The sequence below is a fragment of the Camelus bactrianus genome, chromosome 8, assembly GCF_048773025.1.
Source record: "Camelus bactrianus isolate YW-2024 breed Bactrian camel chromosome 8, ASM4877302v1, whole genome shotgun sequence".
NCBI classification, from domain to species: Eukaryota; Metazoa; Chordata; class Mammalia; order Artiodactyla; family Camelidae; genus Camelus; species Camelus bactrianus.
In genome coordinates, this window is record NC_133546.1 from 46858081 (window position 1) to 46881080 (window position 23000).

General features: G+C 39.2%; 1 protein-coding gene across 2 annotated transcripts in view; it reads right to left on the minus strand.

Annotated features, from left to right (window-relative positions):
- CRYBG1 (crystallin beta-gamma domain containing 1) overlaps positions 1 to 23000 on the minus strand; it is a 180542-nt gene that overhangs the window by 102263 nt on the left and 55279 nt on the right. The gene's annotated exons all lie outside the window — the stretch shown is intronic.

Consider the following 23000-nt stretch of genomic DNA (forward strand, 5'->3'; position numbering starts at 1 on the left):
TATCCGTCCTCCATGTGCTTCAGAGGAAGCTGCTTCCAGCCCTGCTAATCAGTCATGACTCGTCTGAGCCTGGTGTCCCAGCCCCTCGCCAGGTACTGACTTCGGCACTTGCCCATACGTATCTCTCTTGCTGGTATTAGCACACTGACTCAGGCCTCCTTGACCCTCTGAAGTGTCTGTACTTTGCCCTACTTATCTAGTGTAATTCTGGCAATGAGATGTGAGGGAAATGTGCTGAAGGAATCCAGCAAGGGTCTTTCTTTTAAAAGATGGTTTCCAGAAAGAAATAGTTCTTTCCTGTAGGCCAGTGTCATGCCTGCCCGTGAGGATGGGACAGCCATCCTGGGACCAGCAGTGGCATTAGCCTGAGGAGAAGAGATGGAGAAGAAAAAGCAGGGCTGAAATAAGAGAGCAACTCAAGTCTTCAAGTACATTGTTGAGTAGCTGAATTAACCAACCCTAGACCTGCCTTAGCTCTGGAGTTCTAGTTCTGTTACAAAATAAAGGCCCTATTCTTTAAGCCATTTTAAGTTGCATGTTCTCCCTTACCTGCAGTTCAGCATCGTGACTGACACGAGGGGTGATGTATAATTAAGGCTGAGAGAAGATGCTGGAGCAGAAGGAGAAGATAAAGGCAGGAGGAGGAGCAGAATGCTCACAAAGTGGAAAAAGAACTAAATATCCAAGGCTTTAACATTTCACAGAAGAAATAGAAGATTTTGTGAAATTTCTACAATGTGCCAAGGATAAAAATACAAGTAGGGTAAAGTACTAACACTTTGGGGACAGGGAGGCATAAATCAATGTGGTAATGTCAGCAAGGGAGAAGCGTGTGGAAGTAATTTGAAGAACTCCATCATGTGCATTGTTGTTTTAGAAAACATTATTCTTTGTGTAATAGGAAAGGTGAAGATATATTAGCAGCAACAATTTCTTTTTGTCTTCCCCCCAAGTTTTGTGTAAAAGTAATACTTGTCCACAGTAAATATAATTCAATCCATATTGAAGAGAACTAAAATAAAAAATAATTTCCTTAGCCCTGGCACGATATCACTTTGCGTAAGTAACCACCCTGAACGATTTCCTTCCTGCAGCACTTCATGCCGTATCTAAGCCCTTACAAAAATACATATCCACCCTCTGAAAGAAAGTGCTGAAGTTGACCTTTGAGGCAAATCTCCCCTCAGGAATTAGAAACGGTATGTAGGAAGGGATGGAAAAACACGCCTTGCTCAGCTGAATTACATAACAACTGAAAAGTATCTTGGAGTTGAGAAGGTGTTAAAAAAACTTACCATGGATGTATGTTTTCATCAAGACTTATTTTCACTTACTGTTCCACTGACCCAAAGCCACAGTCCTGGTCCTTCTGCTCACAAACAAGCCAGGAGGACCAGCAAGCAAATGCAGCCCAGCAGGACTTGAAACGGATTCCAACCACTGCAGTCTTATAAATTGTAGAAGCAACAAGAAACCCACAGAAAGTCTGCCGCTTTTAATATTTTTCCTTTTTGGAGAAAAATACATGTGCCCATTGAATAAATCTAGCGATGCAGTGATAAGCTTGAACTGCATGTGCTTCCTAAGCTTTGTACTGCTGGAGGTGGGCGGAGTCCCAAAACGGAGTTCTGCCTTCCTGCCCGATACTCACTTACTTTATTGTGTAACTAAAAGCTAGGAAGGGTGCTTTTTAAATATGTTTTTCTAGTGATTCAATCCCTGCCTGTAGTATAGGATCCTTTTGCCTGCAAGTAACAGAAGGTCCAACTCACAGAAGCCTAATCAAAAACGAAATTTATCACTGCATATAACACGAGAGGGGTGGACTGCGGTGGTTTAATCAGCTTATTCAGATGCTGCTGAATTCAGCAGCTGCTACAGCTCTGATTGTTACCCTTAGATGTGACATTTCCAGGGGATGAGAAGACTATCTCTTCCTGTGTCTCTCTCTTAGAAGGAAGGCAGGCTTCCCTAGAAACCCCCTAGCAGACTCTGCACATTGCCTGCATCAAAACGATCGCTGGGCCTACCCCCTCGAGGCTGCGGCCTGCAGGACATCACCTCACAGCGTGGGCACATGCTGTCTCCTATCAGGAGAAAAGGAGGTGGGGAGGGGTGGACACGGACATCGGTGCGTGTTACCTCACCTCCCTGACTCACCACGTTCCCCACACGCACTGCACTGCTGGTAGAGGTGGAGTTGATATATATACTCATGATTCAATTTGAGTTATCAAGGCAGAAACATTCATGATTTTGGCCTCATTGCATGTTGAACCCAGGCAGCCTGCTTGCCCTCCTGACTTGGGGGTAAACTAACAAGACTTGGCATGCTCTCTAAGAGTCAATCCTATACACTTGGGGCCATGATCTCAGAAGGCAGATTTGTTCTCTCAGGGGCCAGAGGAAGGGGTGACCCTCACAGATGGTCCAGGCCAGGCCCCTGCTTCACCTGTAATTCTGAAACCAGGAATGCTGAGGGTTGTGCAACAGCTAGTAACCTCTGCCCTCCCTGGAGGGGAGGAGCAGGATGAGGGGTTGGCTGGCGTCCCTTTCCTCCTGACCCAGATCCAGGCAGTGCGGCTGAGCACCCTGTCACAGACGCCATTATTTCAAAGTTGGCTCCAGGACTCAGCTGGGAGGGAAAGGAAGGCCCCAGGATGCGTGGGCTGAGAGGGCTTCACACGCCGAGCCCAGCTTCAGGACTTCTTCTCACCCCAGATGCTCAGTCCACACCGTGAGCATTGTCTAGTTCCTCCTTAGTGTCAGACACAGAACTTCTACTCATAGCAAACGTACTCCATGAGCTTGTCTCCTGAAACACAGCCTTTGCAAAATGCCCCACAGAAAGAATACTCTTGGAATGATGCTGGAGGGGCTTCCAGGCCTTATGTAAACTTTTTAATACCATCTGCCTTTATTCTTTCAGCAAGCATGTTCAGATCTCCTACCACTGGTCATACCTTCAAGGACACAAAGGTGCAGAAACCCACTCTAAACTCTTGGGATCTTAAGGTCTAGTAGACATAGAGGCTCATCCCACGGGCAGCCACATTCTAACTGTGAATAATAGTTACAGATAAAGTTAGATGTAGGTAAGTCCCCCGAGCTTCAAAGAAAATCTTAGTAAGTGTTTTTGCCACAGGAAAGGCCAACTGGAAAATTAATTTTTCTTTTCCAAAGGGTAAATTTCAGTTTAACTCCTGATTAGTGGGCAGGAGGTGGTAGTAAGAAAGGCTAAGCATTGCTGCCTGGTGAGAAATCTAAGATTTATAAATGGAAGTGGTGTTTCCTTTCTTACTGGTCTCTTTTTAAGCACAACACCTCTGGGGTTAAAAAAAATAAGATTAAATACAATAAAATTTCCCCAAAACTGCCATACTGGTCTGGAGTTTTAGCAGAGGATAATTTATTAACTTGCTAATTTATCATCTGGAGTGAAAGAGCTTCAGTGCTAAGTACTTTATTTTACTCAGACTCATAAACAAGTGGAACATAGGCCCGCTCATTCAGCTATTTTTCTGTTTCCTTTTTATTTGGCTTGTTTTAAAAAACCAGATTGCCCTTCTCCTTGGAGATTAAGTTGGTAGAAAATGAACAATGGCAAGATTGTTTACCTTTTCCTAAGTTAAAAGAGACACGTGGCTATTCCCAGACAAATCCAAGCTTTGTGAGGCTTGAAGCTTAAACAATTTGGGGGCCCTCTTTAAGAAAGAGAAAACAAAATATCTTACCTTTTCAAAAATTATAGCACTAGGGCCCCTCCTGAGGCATTGGAGTTGCCCATGCAACTTCAGCTTTGTTTGCTTCTTAAAAATCCACCTCGGGTTTTCCTAACCTGGTCTACTCCACCAGGCTGGCCTCAAGCATTTTACTCTGTATAGCCCAACATAAAGCAAGCCAAATGAATTTCTCTAGCTAATAATTCTTGCTTCAGAGAAAATGGACATATAAAATAATAAAATGAGACTTTTACAAAACTAAAGGCTTAGGGTTGACTCTCAGGTAGACATTGATGCTGTATTGCCATCTACTGTCTACTCAAAGAACTAGCAGTGTGCTCTACTAAGCCTTGGAGTTGTAACTTCAAGGCCACCCAAAGGCACTCCCACCTGCGCTGAATTATTTCCCCAGGAGAGCTTAAAGCACTGGATACTAGAACCATTCTTCTGAATCAGCGCAGTGGTTGTCAGGCTACATAAGTTTTCTGGCCATGAAGAAAGGCGGAAAACTTTTCATTTAGTAACAAACAGCCCTAAATAGTATGGGAAGTATTTCTTTCCTGCAACTACTAAGTGGTCGAGTACTGCCATTTACTGAGCAACTTCTCTCCTGCTACTGTTGACCCTAGATCAGATTATGGACACACCATCAGATAATTCTAGACCTAGAAAGGTCTAGATATTACCCGGTGCAGGCCCCTCACTGCAGATTTGAAGAGACACTGGCTCTGAGAAACCATGAGGTTGACAGGGCTGCGGGCCTGCTGGTTACCCATGTGCATAGAACTGGAGCTCAGGCTTCTACACTGAGGCTCACAAAGAGGCATCTAATGATAGTGTGACAACAGAGTCATGTGAATCTGTCCTATCGCAAGAAGGAAAAAAACCTTATATTTCCCTTGAAAAACCAAGGATTTCAGATTTACATAATGGGTTTTTCTTTCAGAAGCAATGTTATATTCAAATTTGCATTTTCTCCACTGAATGAGAGATAAAATATAGCAGTGGTACACACACGGATTTCAGAGTCATCACAGCCTAGGCATTAGCCGCGAGTGTCTTGGGCAAGTTACTTACTCTCAGCCTTAGTTTCCTTATCTGCAAAACAGGGATTATAATGGGATTGTCATGAGAATTAAATTAGGTAATGCTTATAAAATACTTAGCTTAGTATTGCCACATAATAGGTGCTCAATAAAGACCCGCTATTTTAATTATGCACATGAATGTCAGTTGACATTTGATGGATCGTAACTTACTAGGCATCATATGGACGGTATTTCAAGCTAGCATATTTAGCAGGCTTGACTATGAAATGATATAGAAATGAGAATATCTGAGGTAGAAGTACCTCAGAGATAATCTAGTGACCTAACCACGTCATTCTGCAGATGAACTCAATGAGGACCAGAGACAATCACTGTTCAAGGTCATAGGGCTAATGACTGGCAGAATTGAGGGTAGAGAACCCACCCGATTCCTAGTTTACAGACAGGTTTCAAATTATCTGCAGATGAGTTGCAAGATCACAAAATCATCAGTTGAATGGAGAGATGAATAAATTCTGTATGCTCATTCCAGTTTTAAAAATTCAAAACATTCTCATAGTTTTAACTATATAGAGACTACTACATCAGGCATATATATACAATGGAATAATACTCAGCCATAAAAAGAATTAAATAATGCCATTTGCAGCAACATGGATGGAACTAGAGATTATCATATCTATCATATCATAGAGATTATCATATTGAATGAAGTAAATCAGACAGAGAAAGACAAATATCATATGATACCACTTATATGTGGAATCACAAAAAAAAAAAAAGAAAGAAAGATACAATTCTATTTATAAACCAAAAAACAGACTCAAGACATAGAAAACAAACTATAGTTACCAAAGGGGTAAGGGTGGGGAGGGATAAGTTAGGGGTTGGGGATTAACAGACACACATTACCATTTATAAAACAGATAAACAACAAAGACCTACTGTAGAGCACAGGGAACTATATTCAGTTTCTTGTAATAACATGTAATGGAAAAGAATCTGAAAAGAAAAAATATGTATGTATGTATATGTGTAACTGAATCATTTTCTGTACACCTGAAACTAACATTGTAAATAAATCAACTACACTTCAATTCAAAAAAAACCTCAACAATTCTTGTAATAAAAGAAAAAGAGGTTTCGTTCTGTTAGGTGCAAATTACCCTAGCCATCTATTGTACTCACATTCACTAAATAAATATCCCACTCCAAACTATGAAGAAAAATTAAAATAAAAAAAAGAACACTACACCATTAATTAATATAAACATTTGGTTGTCAGCAAATGGTAATAGTTTTTAATGCAGAAACTCTGCCATCTAGTGGTCACACAAGAGCATCAATCTAATCATCCTTTTCAGTACTGTTTTTGTAGAAAGTATAGCTCCCTAATTCAGTTGGCCTCTGTTTCTCCCAACATCTTCCTGGGCTCCTTGATTTTTTTTTTTTTAAGCAAGGAAGATATGTATCATTATGCACTGCCAAGCAAACTGGCAGATGCCACTAACAAATGATAAAACATTCTTTCATGGCTTGTTATTTCCATAAAAACAGACTAGCTTTCAGTTATAATTTCTAAAATAGAATATAAACTCAAGGGTAAATGACAAAAAAATACAGTGGCCAGCAAACCCAGTGCAGTGTGTGTCTCTAAACTCGATGGTTTAAATGTCAGCTAGAAGGCTGGGCAACCTCTCCCAATGGTGCTGTGTCAGGGAGAGTTGCCCTCACATCTCTCCAAGCTCCCCTCACATCTGACCACTGGGAATGCAGATCATCTCTCTAGCAAAGGCTGGGAACCTTTGCCCTAATAGTTCTGTTTTGTGAGATCTAGGCTTTGGGTGCTACAGAGTTTGTGAAACTTGACCAAGTTATCTCAGGACATATCTCAAATATGTAAATTTTGGTCATCTGGGATCACATCCCATGATTTAACAAACTATGAAGCCCACCCAGAACTGGGCTGAGCTCAGCAAGGTTTGGCTTTCTTAGCAGTGGTCCCAGAGGAAAGAAGGATCTCAATCTGAGCAAGAGGAGAGAGGACCAGGGACAAAAAACCCCCTGGGAATCATTGCCCAAAACTGTGGGAGAATGGAGGACCCGTGGTTTGTGTCTCAGGGAAGGGCTTAGGTTTACCAGGAGTCTCATGTTTCATGCATGACTGCACATGCTCCCTCTTAGAGTTGCTGAAGATCATGGCATTTTTTTCAACTTTTCTTTACACTATTCAGGTTGGACAAGTTTAGTTTTTAGTTGTCAAAATATAAAGTTTTCTTGATTGCTGGTGTTTTCCTTTTAAGGTTACTCAAGTTCCTATAATCTAATGGCAGAGAAAATATAGCTCTTCTTTTGATGGCATACATAATCCCCAAAGAAAGACTAATGACTTTACCAAGCTTATAAATAACAAGAAAATAACACAAGAGAGAGTATTTTTAGACTGCTATGTTTTGCAACACAAAATAAAGCTAATGGTGATTATATAATCACGGAGCAGGCAAGAAGCAGGAAGCTTGGCAGAATATGGTTACAGGTACAAGGGTAGAAAGCCAACCCAAAATTACTAAGGGCAACTCTGGGGAGTCATCCCTGAGCTCTTCTCCTCCCATCACCCCACTGGTCAGGGGCTCTTTGGGATCACACTGGAGCTTGTTTTGAGAGACACTACAAATGCAGCCCCATAGACCTCTTTGTTGGACATGTTGCAGGGAACCTGGGAAGGGTGTAAGCCACCAGTTTATTTAATATTCTCTCTATGGGGACTGAAAGGAGAAATTTCTTTCCTTAAGTGCCAAAAAAGCTTTCCGTTTGCTCACCAGTTGTCTTTAGACAATGTGGACTGAGTACCTGATCATGAATACATGTTAGTAATTACATAGAACTTCATGAATATACATTCTGTAAAGTAATTGTCTCTCTCACTTTATCACAGTATTATTCTTTTAATTTTCTGAACTTCATTTATTTACATTGTTAGTTGAAGATAAACTACTGGAAAGCCTTTGGAGGAGGAAGTGATGGGGAGGTAGTTATAGATACATGCGACACACTTCTACCTCACTAGTATGCTGTCCATCTACCCTTGTCCATTCCAACTACCGCTATCCTAGTTTATTGCTTCAATTTAAAGTGTTTCCCAGCTTTTCTCTGCTTTCTAGTCTCTCCTGTATCCTCTAACTCATTCTAAAGTTACAAATAGATTGATCTTCCTGATGGACATTCTTGTTTGAAAACCATTGGATGGTTCAGCACTGTGTACAGACAAATCTTAATTTCATAGGCTAGTATTCAAGCTCTTCCATCTTCTGGACCCAGTTTACCTTTGCGACCTTACACATCCTATGTTACAGGCAATTTTACCATATTTTAGCTTTACTATAATTATAGATGGCTCTTTCATCTCAGAGAGTAAGTTACATTTGGGGCTCGTGTGTATAATTCCCTCTGTTTCTGCCATGGCATCTGACCACATCTGTCACATCACAGACATTCAGCAAGGGTGAGTGAATACAAAGCCCCTTTTGCAAAGATGGTTTGACTCATAACTATAGCAGCTGCTTGCAGAGTCTGTTGCTCTTTATGACTATTTCAAATAATGTCAATATAAAGCTTTGATTCAAAAGCACCTCTTCCTAACCACGACAGTTGCATGCTAGGCTGGTCTGTCTATTTTCCAGAAGTCTATAGTGATGTCACACACTTTGAAGCTGACTTTATAGCACCTTTAATATGCATCATCTGCTCCCTTCGTTTACCTTTGCCCCACCTAGCTCACTTAGTCTGAAACGACTCCAGTGCCAAGGACAATTAGTAAAAGTTTATGAACTCTGGGGTCCCTAAAGAACCTGGAACTGAACTTCTCTGCCTTAGTTAGTCCTTCCAGTCACTCAAAGAATTGTCTTCATCAATCTGGAGCTTTGATAAAGCTTGCATTGCTGTAAACACTATTACTTCATAGCATTTCTAGAAGCAATAAAGTTTCAAAAAAATTCAAGAGAAATTGTGTTACTTGTTTCTTGTATCAAAAATGTTCAGCATTTACTGTATTTCCTAAACTCACAAATACTTATTTTTCTTACAAATTGGATATTCTCAAACTTCTCACAGCCATAATTCAGAGATTTAAAGACTCTACTCAATATATTCTTACTATATGATGGTCTGTAAATCTCATAAAACTACAGGTGAGAATTGAGTCTTTAAGCGTTACTTGTAAGACATTAGAACATTCCCACACACAATCTGGTGCTTATAGTAAATGATCTTTGATGATAATGTGAAACTAAAAAAAGCTATCTTAAAATATGAGAATGAGTCTCTTTAAAAAAAACTTTTTCTAGATAATTCTTATGGAGGTTAGTTTTTACATTAATTTTCATAACTGTCAATTTCATCATGTTCAACTTACTCAATTTCTAAATACCTGGCAGTGGCTCAATGATTAATGTAAAATGCTCAGTAATAAGTACATAATTACTTGAATCCTATCTTTGGCTTCCCCCATCCACCTGCACCAGGTTGGTAAACACCACAAGGGCCTCCTAGATACATCCTTCAGTAGTGACTAGAATTGTCATCATTACTTAATGAATGAGTTCAATTAGTCTCTTTAACTAGAGCTAATGTTACAAAAGAAAATGCTAATTAAAAATCATTTCTAACAAGACGTAATAATGCAAAACACATCAGGAATACAGACCTCCTGACTGAAGACAATGGGAAGCCGGATCTGAGAACAAACTGATATTCACCATCTAAGCTCTCATGAGCTGAAATCTTTAAGGTGCACGAGACAGAAAAGATTATCACTGAGTCCCTGCTTTCCACCTAGCCTCATAAAGTTATCCTTACAGAGATGCTACTAACAAGCTCCAAACTCCCCACCCTGCAGGGGTCTCCAGCACCCGTCTAACCCCTTCTCCTCTCTCTCCAGACTCAACCTTTCAGTTGTGCTCGGGGTGATCTATTTGCCTTTCCCTTGTGGACAACTTGCTTCATTACTTATATGTCTCTGCTTGGGCTCCCTACTAATTTTTCCCCTCTCCTCTTTGCCATCTTTGGCTATCAAATTCTATTAAGTCTAATTTTAAAATGCACTTCCTCCAGAATTTTGTAATAAATTGTGATGATTGTAATGAAGTTTGTGTTTCCTCACCCCTTAGCTATTCAGCTTATACTAAAGGAAACCCTAATTTACCAAACGGTTGTGTTACAAAACTTTTTTTAACTGTAGCCGGTTCTGTAAACACAATACAGTGGTTTGATTCCCAAATAAGCCCCTAAAAGTCACTTTAATGTAGCTGAAATAACACACCACAGGGGGAAAGAGAGAAAGAAAGGAAAAAAGAATGCCAATATGAATCACAGAATTGTTTCAGTATTGGTTTAAAAAAAAAACAAGAAAGCAATAAAACAGCCTCATAAATAGTATTTCTTTTTGTCAAGTGCAGATTATTCTCTTTTTGAAATAGGGATTACTGAGAAAAAGCAGGTTCAATTGAAAAGAGATAATGGTTAGAGATTTTTTTTTCAGAGATTGTAAAGGGACTTTAAGAGCTTTTGTTATTACCAGAACTAGACAGATTATTATTATTCCACAGCAGAATTCATGGTCTTCCCTTTCCTCCACACAAAGGTGTCACTAGCTTTCCTCCTGGGTGTCACAGTTATCAGCTGCGTGACCATGACCCGTAGTGACATGAAAGGGGAGACAGAGTGGGAAGAAAAAGAGGAGGACGGGAGAAGAGGGACAGGGGAGAGACTCCTTGGCCAAGATCAGAAAGTAAGAGGAGGAGAGGAAAGTATTCAAAACGAGGGGAGGCTCTGCTTAGGAGGAAAGAAATTCCCCACGTGTGGGAATAACAGTGCTGAGCGCGGAAGGAAGGAAGCAGCAGCGCAAGCGCCCAGGTCTCAGAGGGAAAACCCACGGGCCCACGGGCCCTGGGCCAGGCAGAGGGAGAGGCGAGGCTCCGGACAGGCTCTTGTGCACAACGGCTTTGTACACACAAGGGATGGAAGGAGGTGCAAAATCCACGTGAGGGACAGTGACTGGTTTTGAACTTTTAGGGTGAACCTTATGAAGTATCATTTTTGTCAGTCAAAACCAATCAAATATGGCAATTTCATATGGGCCAACCTAGTATTATTTGTTAAGTGTTCCTCCTGGGTTTTCTGTGACAGTGTATCATTTCTCAATTAAATTATAAACTTTTTGGGAGTTAAGGACCATATCTTCTTCTATCCCTATAACCTGAACTCCGTAGGTGTAAAATGAAAGAAATGCCTTTTTTTTTTTTTTAAATGATGTAAAACAAGTTTTTTCTTGTGGCACTGACTGAGAAAAAGGTTTTCAGCACTGAGAGGGAGTTGAGTCACTAAACCGCAAAGCATTCTGTCTCAAGAAAATATTTACTTTGTTTAACAGGATTTTAAATTAGGGAGTGTTATCACGTATAATGAGGACCTGTGAGTCAACAAGTTCTGTGCACACAGGAGAGCTTTACTTCTGCACTCAAGATAAAGGGGGAAACTGTCTCACCGTTGGGCTGTGAAATTACACACAAGCTAACAGAAAGGAAGAACTGTCTTGATTTTCTTCACTTAAACATACATTCATACTGCTCTGTAATAAAAATGCTTAAATATTGCCAATACTTTGAAAAGGAAATAAACTTATTTTTTTTATAAACCAGATAATGATGGGATATAAGTCAAAATGCTTCTAAAAATGAGCAAGTCATAAGGTCAAACAGTAGAAAGGCAAATTTTATTAAAAATGGCCATTTGGCATATTGTTTTAGATGGACGAAAAAGGCTACTGGCCTTTCCCCAGTCTCAGCAATTGGTTTTACTAAAAAGAATCAAAGTAATGTTATCAGCAAAAGTAATTTTCAGCCTGTCATTCTTTTTTCCCTTTAAAATAATAGAATCTTATGGTTTTCCCTATTTAGGAAATAGTTGAAGTATTTTTCTCCTGTTACCAAATTTAGTAGTTACAACTCATGTCACTGGACTTCAAGTATGAAAAAAATCAAATTATTTCAGTTATTATTTATTTATTTTTTGAAAACAGAAAAGCTTTGACATGAATCTTTTGAATCATTCCAAAAGGATTACTCATTTTATTCTTTCAATTCCCCATCAAACAGTTCACGTATGTTACTAGTAAAAAAGGAAGATACTGATCAACCTAACTAAACACTTAGATTCCCCACTTAAAATGCAAGCAAGTTCTTGTGAAAGCAAAACACATGGGAGTCTCCCATTTATCTGGTTATAGGACCAGCCATGGACAAAGGGGTGGCATCTTACATTGGCCCCTTTCCCCTTCCCCTCAGCTCTCTCTGCATTTTCTCGCTTTGCCTCCTCACTACAGATCCCAGGATTTTCCTGTGGCTTCAAATCAACTGTTAAACAGAGAGCTGATCAAATAGAACTGCAGAATATGAAAACACTATTCACTCACTGTGTCTACTGAGATGAAGAGTGTTCCCCTAAAATTCATTCACCTGGAACCTCAGAACATGACCTTACATGACATGCAATCTTTGCAGATGTGATTAGTTAAATTAATATGAAGTCATACTGGATTTGGGTGGACCCTAAGCCAATGATTGGTGCCCTTATAAGAAGAGGGAAATTTGGACACTAAGGCACAGACACACACAGATTCAGAGGGATGAAGGCCCTGTGATACGGGAGGTGGAGATTGGAGAGATGCAGCTGCTAGCTAAGTAACACCAAGGATTTCTTGCAATGACCAGAAGCTGGGAAGCGGCAAGGAAGGATCATCCCAGGAGCTTTCAGAGGGAGAGTCTTGGTGCTGACACCTTGGTTTCAGACTTCTGGTCTCCAGAACTGTGAGAGAATACATTTCTGTTGTTCTAAGCCACCAAGTTTGTGGTAGTTTGTTATGGCTGCCAGAGGAAATATGAGTTCTATTCTGTTGAGGTGAATGTGCATTAAAAATTTTTTTTTGATTTGTTTTTGCTTTTTGCGGGGGTAGGGGGTGCGGTTAATTAGGTTTATTTTTACTAATTTTTTTAATGGAGGTACTAGGGACTGAATCCAGGACTTCATGCATGCTGAGCACACACTCTACCACTGAGCTATACCCTCCTCCCCGACATTTTAAAAAAGGTTTCTGGGAGAGGGCAATGTTTAATGCAAAGAGCTAAAATAACAGGTGTTTCTGGTGTGAATAATAATTCAGAGGAGAAGACATTTTTAGGGAAGTGAGCCTTCTGAGTACTTTTGAAATAAAGCCTGGCATGAAGCAGCCTCCTCCATGGAGGTGTGGGCCTGGGCTGGTCTGACTGGAGCACTTGACTAAGCCTTGGGGAAGGAAGAGAGAGAAATGAAAAGGAAGCATGCACTTTGCCATCCAGGGCACCCCAAAGACACCATTAGTCCTGAGATGAAAATGCTGCCTCGGGTAATCAGAAACCCTGAAATAAAATCGAGGACAAAAGGAGTCAGAAGAGACAATCTCCGATAAACAGCACTGTGTAGCTCTACCTCATCTACTTCTTTAAGTCACAGCAAAGATACAACATATAGCAAAGTTAATTCCAGGTGGCTCAAAGAATTAAATGTAAAAACATCAAATCACATTAGATGGCCATTATATAGCATGTTAGAAGACAACACAGGATGGGAAACAACTTCCTAAGATTAAAAGCAATGGAAGAAATAAAAAAGAAAAATATTGATAATTTTTCTGTGCAAAATTTTAAAATTTTCACATTTTTTTAAAGTGAAAGACAACAACAAGCCAAGATAATATTTTCAACACAAACATCCAACAATTGGTTAAGAGCCATACCTGGTAAAGAAATCATACAAATATATAAGAAAAATATTAACAAACCCAGTAAAATGGGCAAGGGAAATAAGTAATTTTCAAAGGAAAAAAGAAATGGTTAGTGAAGATATTTCCCCCAATTCACTAGTAATTAAATTATTCAAATTAAAGTAACAATATATACAATTTTTACATTAATAATGCTCAGTGCTTTTACATACCTTTGGGGGATATATTAATTGCCACAGTCATTTAGTAAGCAATGTATTAGTAATTATCAAGAGACTTTAAAATGTTATTATACCTGTACCCTGTTATTCTACTTCTAGGCAAGGTTTTTAAGGAAACAAGTATTCAAAGACGTTTTTACCAAGATGTTATGGCAGTGTTATTTATAATAAAATTTGCAAACAACTCAGCCAATTCAGGTAATGATTATTATGGAACATCCATATTATAGAATGCCATTTATCCTTTAAGGCATAGGGGTAAAGCTTGTGATATAATGGTAAGCTGAAAAGTAGAACAAAAAATTGTATATCAATTATGCTAAATATCCAAGAACATGTGGAAAGGATATACACTAAAAATCTTAACAGTGGTCATCTCTGGCTATCTGGACTATGAGAAGTTTATGTTCTTGTCTGTATTTTCCACATTGTCATAAATCTCTTATAATAAGAAAAATATTTAATTTGAAAAGTTTTAAAACTCCTAATAGCCTCCTCAGGGAAGTTTAAATAAGGATTTTGAGTGGCAGTAGCAGAAGGTAAAACCCAAATGATAAAACAGACCTTTTTACATAATCTAATAAAATATTAATGCACAGATTTTACCTGCCAGTCTCACTTTCTTTTTCCCAGTTTCTTAGGCTAATAATTTCCAACCTAGATTTTGGAATGCCCCCAAGTTATTGTCAGTTATCTCATAGGAGTCACAAATTTTTCTTGGATAGTTTCCAAGACACCATTTGTTTTTAAAGTTTGCAAGGAAAAAAATACTTGCAGGGAGCCTCACTCTGCTTAAGGCAATCTACGTCTGTTTTGACGTTTGTCAAGAGAGTTAAGCAGTAATCATTGAAAGGTAAGTTTTCAGTATTGGCAGCTAAATTGAGGTGGGGGACAGGAGAGCACAGAAGCTGACAGGAGAATGATTTTGCTTTGTTTCTTACTGTGCATAATTCCAAAATCATTTATTCTACTTCCGCGGGGACATGGAACAAATCAGTAAACCTGTAAACTGAAACTGGTACAGATTTGCTTTCACATTGATCCTGGATAAAATCTTCTGACTTAGTGTTCTGTAGTTTTCTTTTAGATCAGGGGTTGGCAAACTATGGTCTGCAGGTAACATCTGGCCCACTGTCTGTTTTTTTGTAAATAAAGTTTTATTGGAACAACCACACAGCAGTTATAATCTAGAGGTATCTATGGCTGCTTTAGGGATATGATGACAGAACTGAGCAGTTGCAGTACGACTGGATGGTCAACAGTGTCTAAAATATTTACAATTTGGCCCTTCATAGACAAAATTAGCTGATTCCTATTTTAGATCATAACCCCCACATCTTAAACCATAAACTCCCAGGCTTGCTTGGCAGCATGTCTTCTTTTTGTACTTTTATAACCTTCATTGAAGAGGAATAAGGATTCCTAAAACTCGAATAAATACTACCAGGTAATAATTATAATACAACATAAGCTCAAGTTTACCCAAGTGTGGATAAACTCAAAGACAGGAAAAATTCCCCCACAATCATAAACATAGAACCAAATCTGCATAACTCTTTGATTTACTTAATTTTCTTGACTATTGGTAGCTAACCTCCAAGATGTCCCCTATCTTCTCCTCCTGGTATTTGTGCCTTTGGGTCATTTCCTCTCACACTCAAGTGATATCTCATTTCCAAGACTGCTAACATTGTGGCTTTTCCCTCCCTCTGACTCTCTCATCACTCACTCCTGTCATCCTGTGGAGAGACCCAATCAGCTAGGCCTGCCAACCCACAGCCAGTGAGGAGCTGCAGCCTCCTCACAGCAGCCACCTGAGCAGCCTTGGAAACAGATCTTTCCAGCCCCAGGCAATCTCCCCATGACAGCCGCCTTGCTATACCTAAGAGAGACCTGAGCCACAACCACCCGGCTAAGCTGCTCCCGAACTCCTGACCTTCCCAAACTGTGAGAGGATAAACATTTGGTTTTTTTTTAAGCCCCTAAATTTGGGGATAATTTATTTATACAGCAACAGATAATGAATACATTCTCCTCTGCCTCCACTGATGTATCCAAGTTTCTAGCCTTGAAAAGCTATCTGCACAGGACTGTCAGATCTAAGACTTGGTCCTTGAAATGGATCATGAGTTGGATCTAGCTCAGGTCACAATTTAACATCATGGTTCCAAACCCTTCGGAGACCTTCCTCTCTCCTATAAAAAAGCCAGGTTTACATCAGCCGTTAGAGCAGCTCTTAATTATTCCTCTCTACTGCTATGACGACACGAGTCACAGATGGAAATGACTAAGATAAAGCGTGGACCCTGGAAACAATGCCATGTTCACACCAGGAGGACTGAACAGCCACCAGAACATAACAACTAAACTCCCAAAGTGTCGGGGGAACCTGAGCTCAAACTTCTCAGACCGCTTCAGGCTTCCAAACAGCTTTCAGCCTCTTTTACCAGACAAGGTGAATGGTATCAACAATATTCACATTTGTGTAGCACTTTGTCCTTTGAAAAGTAGTGTAAAAGTTACCTTATTTTAATGTTGTACAGCACAGGGAAAGATAAGCATTATTTTGTAATAACTTTAAATGGAGTATAATCTATAAAAATGTTGAATCACTATATTGTCCACCTGAAACTAATATAATATTGTAAATCAACCGTACTTCAATAAAAAGTCATCTTACTTTAAAATGAGATGAGAGAGAATATTCAGAGAGATGAGTATTTAAGACAGAATATTAGTATCAGAATAGGAAATAGCAAATGATTCTTTCTGTGAAGTGCTAGGATGTTTTGCAGAGAATGTGTAAAGCCCAGGGACCTCAGAGGCCAAAACAGGGGTGAAGCAGGGACAGGCTGATGTGCACCCAGTGGCACCTCATTACCAGCATTCTACCAGAGAGAGAACTGGCTCAGTACCCAGGGCATACCCACCAGAATGACTTCTCTGTGTGCGTTAGAGAATCCCATCCTGACCCTCAACTGTTCCAGTCCTCCCAGGACCTGCTGTTTCCCCGAGAACACACTTCACACCTTGGAGGGCAGGTGCTCACCTTTAGCAGCTTAGAGAGCAGTGACTTCACATGGAAGGCCTTCAGTACATGTCTGAGAAAGGAAAGAAGGAAAAGAGGAAGGAAGAATAGAAGGAATTTGAAGGATAATTTTCTTGTTTTCTTCAACCTAACAAACCTATTTCATTACAAAGTATTTTAAAAGAAGTTGTATCATTTCTCTCAATGGACTTCCTTCTATTGAAAACTTCTAAAGTGGACAAAAACCAGGCAGAAAACATGAAAGGAAGTACAAAAGAGGGGAGAAAAGCTCCCCTTTGAATTAACGGTGACTCATCTTCTAAGAAACTAGGTTATGAGGTATAATTAAGAGTCTATGTTTATTAGAATATTTCACTCTCAAATAGCTTCAGGAGACAAGAGGCATGGAGAAGACAGCAATGGTTTTGTCATGCTGAAATTAATATTCTGGTCCCTTAAGAACATCATCGTTATTTATAGTGATGTTAACCATGAAAGAGGGCCCTGCCTGCAGGCACCTGTAAACTGGTCGATGACTCAGCAGACAACGTAAAGAAACCCTCCATGTCAACACAACCTTGTAGGTGGCACATCCATCATGTCATCTGTACCCAACTGATAACATCTGGTTCTGTGAGTCCGGAGTGGACCCACATCAGCTCTTGGCCCTGAGGGACTCCCAGAGAGCCATCCAAGCCTTGGGTCGGGGGTGCTGAAGGTGATAGAAACGTGCCAGGTGCTTCTGGCCACCTTCACAGAACAAGCTCTGACAAAATATTTAAAGGGCTCAAAAAAAAAAAAAACAAAACCCAAAACAAAAACAAAACCCCACAAGACAACATGGCCATTTCTGCACATATCTTCCTTCTCTCCTGGTGTGATCGTCCCACCTCCAGGCAGAAAGATTAAGTCAACAAAAAAGAACTCTGTGCCTTTTTTTCAGTTTGGTGTGTTTGTTTAACCAAAATAGGCAATTTTTTTGCCCATCTGGGTCTATAATCCCCTTGTCTTAAACTCCAGACATAATGCCCAAGATGGTTTGGAATCCCAATGTTTCAGTTTATAAAGACTGTGTGAAGAAAGTATCTGAACTGAATGAAATATTAAAGTGTCCACCTGAGAATATATCACTTAGGAAGGTTGTAGATTATTTAGAGAGAGGTTGATTCCAAAGCAGGGATTAGGAGAGTACATGGAGAGGGCTGGTAGACACATTTCTGGGAGGCTGTGGTAACTAGTCTCCAGAGGGGCCCTGACAACTCCGCCTCTCGGCACTGCTTGCTGCTCCTCACATCGACGGGTGGAGTTATTTCCCCCTTTTGAGCTGCCTTGTAAGAGGTACAGCTTCCCTGGGAGAGAGGCCACATGGAGGGAGGATACGGGGGAGGATCTTGAAACTTGAGCAACAGCAAGAACTGAGGCCCTGGGCGGCGGGCCCCAGTAGAAGGGTCCCCACCAGCTCCCAGCAGTTTTAGCTGAGTTACCAGGCATGTGACTGCAGGAGCCCTCTAAGACATTCCAGCCTCGGCAGACATCGCGTAGAGCAGAGACAAGCTGACCCCATGTGCCCTGTTCAAATTCCAGTCACTAGAAGCAATAAAGTGATTGGTATTTTAGGTTACCGAATTTGGGGATAGATGTTACAGATAGTTATCCATTGCACCAAAATTTTCTGGAGCAATAGATAACTAAAACAGGCTAATGTCAAACAGCCTTCTGCTAAAATCTATTTTTTTTTAATGCCACAGTTGATCATTTCTTACAGAAATCATCCACGGAAAACCCAATAGTACCTAGAATGTATTAGGTGGAAACTGGTAAAGGACAGAAAGAGTCAGGAAGGGTTTTTAAAATATTATATATATATTATATATATATATATATATATAATATATATATTATATATATATATATATATAAAATTTTTGTCTTATTTGAAATGACTAGAGCAGTAGAGGAGGACAAAGACGATCAACGCAGCAGTACTAAGCACTGAAGAGAACTGTAGTTTAGCAGTAATAACTACCTCCTCCTGGGTGATTGCTACATCCCAAGCACTGTGCTAAGTGTTCTACATCTGTTATCTCATTTAACCTTTACAACAAACCTGTGAGATACGTGTTATTATCTGCATTTTATACAGATGAGGAAACTGAGGCTCAAAGAAATTAAGCAATTTGCCTAACGTCACCCAGCTGGGAAGTTGTGGTGCTGGGATTTGAACCTGGTCAGCCTGACATGAAAGCCATTTAACTACTTAGTGTACTATACAGCCTCCACCTTCAATAGTGATGTAGTTTCATCATCCGTGTACTTTTATGTTCAAAGAGAAATGTGTCCCACAGCAATAATAGCAAAAAATAAAAGCCATATTTTGGGCATAAACAGGTATTTTGCATGCAATTTGGCATCCTTTTGCATTACAACTATGGTATTTGGTAAGATTCATGCTATATAATTCTGAGAAGATGTAGGAATATTTCTCAAGCACAATATGGACATCTGTCCTTTTGCTAGTTTAGCTTATATTTCCTAAAAGATTATTTGTTATATAAAATGGAGAACCGAGACACCACCATTTGGTTCCGATGATTTAGTCCGACCAGCCTTCCTGAGAACAGCAGTATTTGATTTGCTCTCTAGTTTGATTGGCCCTGTGCATCCCACCTACTTTTCCCTTCTTTCAAACACACACAATCTTCCCACACAACACATACTATCCTTTTATTATCCCGAGAGGACCCATACTGAATAACCCTGATTAGCAAGGCTGCAGATGGCAATATATTCCACACAGAATCCAAAAATAGAAGGAACTGAAAGGGAACATAATTTTGTCAAAGGTAGAATTTTCCAGGTTATCAACTCTGCCAGCCCTACAAAATAGTTTTCTATTTCAAAGCATTTAAAACATTGTAAAACTCCCCCAAAAGAGTTGTTCTAAAACCAAGTGAATGACTTGTTTTGGTTGCTTCTAAAACCACAATGAGCAACTTGCTTTCACAAAAGACACTCTCGTTTATCTGATAAAAAGTTGGAGGAGAAGCAGCCACATCTCAGAACACCTGATCGGTTTCTCCCACAAAGAAACTTCACAGCCTCTCAGCTTTATCAAAGTGCACTAGAATTCAAGATGATGCTTTGATGTGTGGAAAGGACAATGAACTGAAGGACTGATATGCTTGTTTTAGGATAAACACTTGTGTGTCCTTGCATCCTTAGAGTCTCTGACTTGGTATTGGAGGACCTTATTTCAAACACCGTCTCTGCCACATCTAACTGTATCCCCTTGGGGAAGACAATCTGTCTGATTTTCAGAGTCTTCACCTGTAAAATAAGGATGATAACATGCCATGCCATAGACTTGTTATAGGATTTAAATGAGATGGTACTTGTGAAAGCACTTTGTAAATGCAAAGCTCGTTACAAATTTTAATTATTATAAGGTCTCCTACCTTAGAGGAACATTTCACTATATATTACATGAGTATACTACTTTCAACTTTCCAAAGAAAATACACCATAGTACTATTATACATCATATTGGTTGTTTAAATCAGACACATCAAAAGCCAGAAGAGTGGAGATATTTAATTTTCCGATCTAATCAATTTATAACATACTACATGCCATTCAATAAATATACTCACTAATTCATTCAACAAAAAAATTTTTGAGTGACTTATCACGATGAATAAAATACCTTGAGGGAGCTTACATTTTGAATGAGAGACACATAGAATAAGGACAAAATAAGCTGATATCAATTATTATCACAGGCATTCAGAAGTTCCACGAAGAAAAATAAAATAGAATAAGAGGATAAAGTAATGAAATTGGAGCACCTAAACGTAGTAAGCAAATATTAATAGAGCTGAAGGGGAAAATAGACAACAATACAATAATAGTAGGGGACTTCAGTACCCCACTTTCAACAATGGATAGATCATGCAGACAGAAAATCAATAAGGAAACGCTGGACTTGAACTATATCTTAGACTGAAGAGACCTAACAGATATATACAGGTGGATCTAACACACATATACAGAATATTCCACCTGACAGTAGCAGAATACATATTCTTCTCAAAACATTCTCCAGGATAGAACATATGTTTTAGGTCACAAAATAAGCCTTAGCAAATGTAAGAAGATTAAAATCATACTGAATATCTTTTCCAACCTCAACAGCATAAACAGAGTGTGTGCCGAGCACACACTAGGTCCTGGGTTCATTCCCCAGTACCTCCATTAAAGATAATAAATAAAAACCTAATTACCCCCCCAAATAAAAAAAAGAAATCAATAACAGGAAAAAAACTGGAAAATTCACAAAGATGTGGAAATTAAATAACAAACTCCTAAACAACCAATGCATCAAAGAAAAAATCAAAACGATATCTTGAAACAAACAAAAATAGAATACAACATACTGAAACTTATGGGGTACAACAAAAGCAATTCTAAGAGGAAAGTTTATGGCAATAAATATTTACATTAGGAGAAAAGAAAGATCAGAAACAAACAACCTAACTTTAGGCCTCAAGGAACTAAAAAAAGAAGAAAAAATTAGACACAAAGTTAGCAGAAGGAAGGAAATAAAGATTGTAGCAGAAATAAATGAAATAGAGACTAAAATAACATCAGAAAAGATCAATGAAATTGACTTGATTTTTTTTAAGATTTAAAGAAATTAATAAATCTTTAGCTACTGTAACTAAGGGGGATAAAGAAGCCTCAAATAAATAAAATCAGAAATGAAAGAGGAGACATTACAACTGACACCATGGAAATACAAATGATCAAAAGAGATTATGATGACAATTATACGCCAGAAAAAAATGGATATCCTAGAAGAAATGTATAAATTCCTAGAAACATACAACTGCCAAGACTTAATCATGAAGAAATAGAAAACTTGAACAGACCAAGAAAGAGTAAGAAGATTAAAACAGTAATCAAAAATCTGCCAACAAAGAAAAGCCCACAACCAAAGAGTTTGACTGGTGAAGTCTACCAAACATTTAAAGGAGAATTAACACCAATCCTTCTCAAACTCTTCCAAAAAACAGAAGAGAAAGCAACACCCTCTGACTCATTTTACAAGGCCAGCATTACTCTAATACCAAAGCCAGATAAGGACACTACCAAAAAAGAAAACTGCCAATGTCCCTGAAGAATATTGATGCAAATCTCTCAAGAAAATAATAGCAAACTGAATTCAACAGCACGTTAAAAAGATCATATATCATATATCATGATCAAATGGGATTTATCCTTGGGATGTAAGGACTGTTCAACATACACAGATCAGTATAAATATGGCATATCACATTAATAGAACGAAAGATAAAAATCATATGATCTCAATAGATGCAGAAAAAACATTTGACAAAATCTAACATCCTTTCGATATAAAAACTTTTAACAAATTGGGTATAGAAGGAGCGTACCTCAACATAACAAAGACCATATATAACAGGCCCACAGCTAACATCACACTCAACAGTGAAAGGTTGAAAGCTTTCCTGCTAAGACCAGGAACAAGAAACACGTGTCTCTTTTCACTACTCCTGTTCAACATAGTACTGGTAGTCCTAGCTAGAGCAGTTAGGTAAGAAAAAGAAATAAAAGGCATCCAAGTTGGGAAGGAAGAAATAAAGTTGTCTGTTTGCAGATGATACAGTCTTATAGATAGAAAATCCTAAAGACTCCATCAAGAAACTGTTAGCAATAACGAATTCAGTAAAGCTGCAGGATACAGAATCAACATATAAAAATCAGCTGTGTTTCTATACGCTAACAATGAACTATTGGAAAAACAAATGTTTCTCTGAGTTCTGTGAGCTGCTCTAGTAAATTAATGAAATCCAAGGAGGGCATCATTGAAACCTCCAAGCTGTAGCTGGTTCATCTAAAGCACGGGTAACAACCTGGGATACTTGCATATGAAATAGCAAGCAGGGGTGTTGAGGGGGTGGAACAGTCTTGTAGGACTGAGCCTTTAACCGTGGGCTCTGATGCTATCTCTAGGTAGGTAGTGTCAGAATTGAGTTGAGACACCCAGGTTGTGCTGCAGAATTGCGTGGAGGTTTGAGAAAACCCACCACCCCCATTAGAATTGGGTACAGAATTGTGTGTAGCAATCTCACTTCTGCGTATATA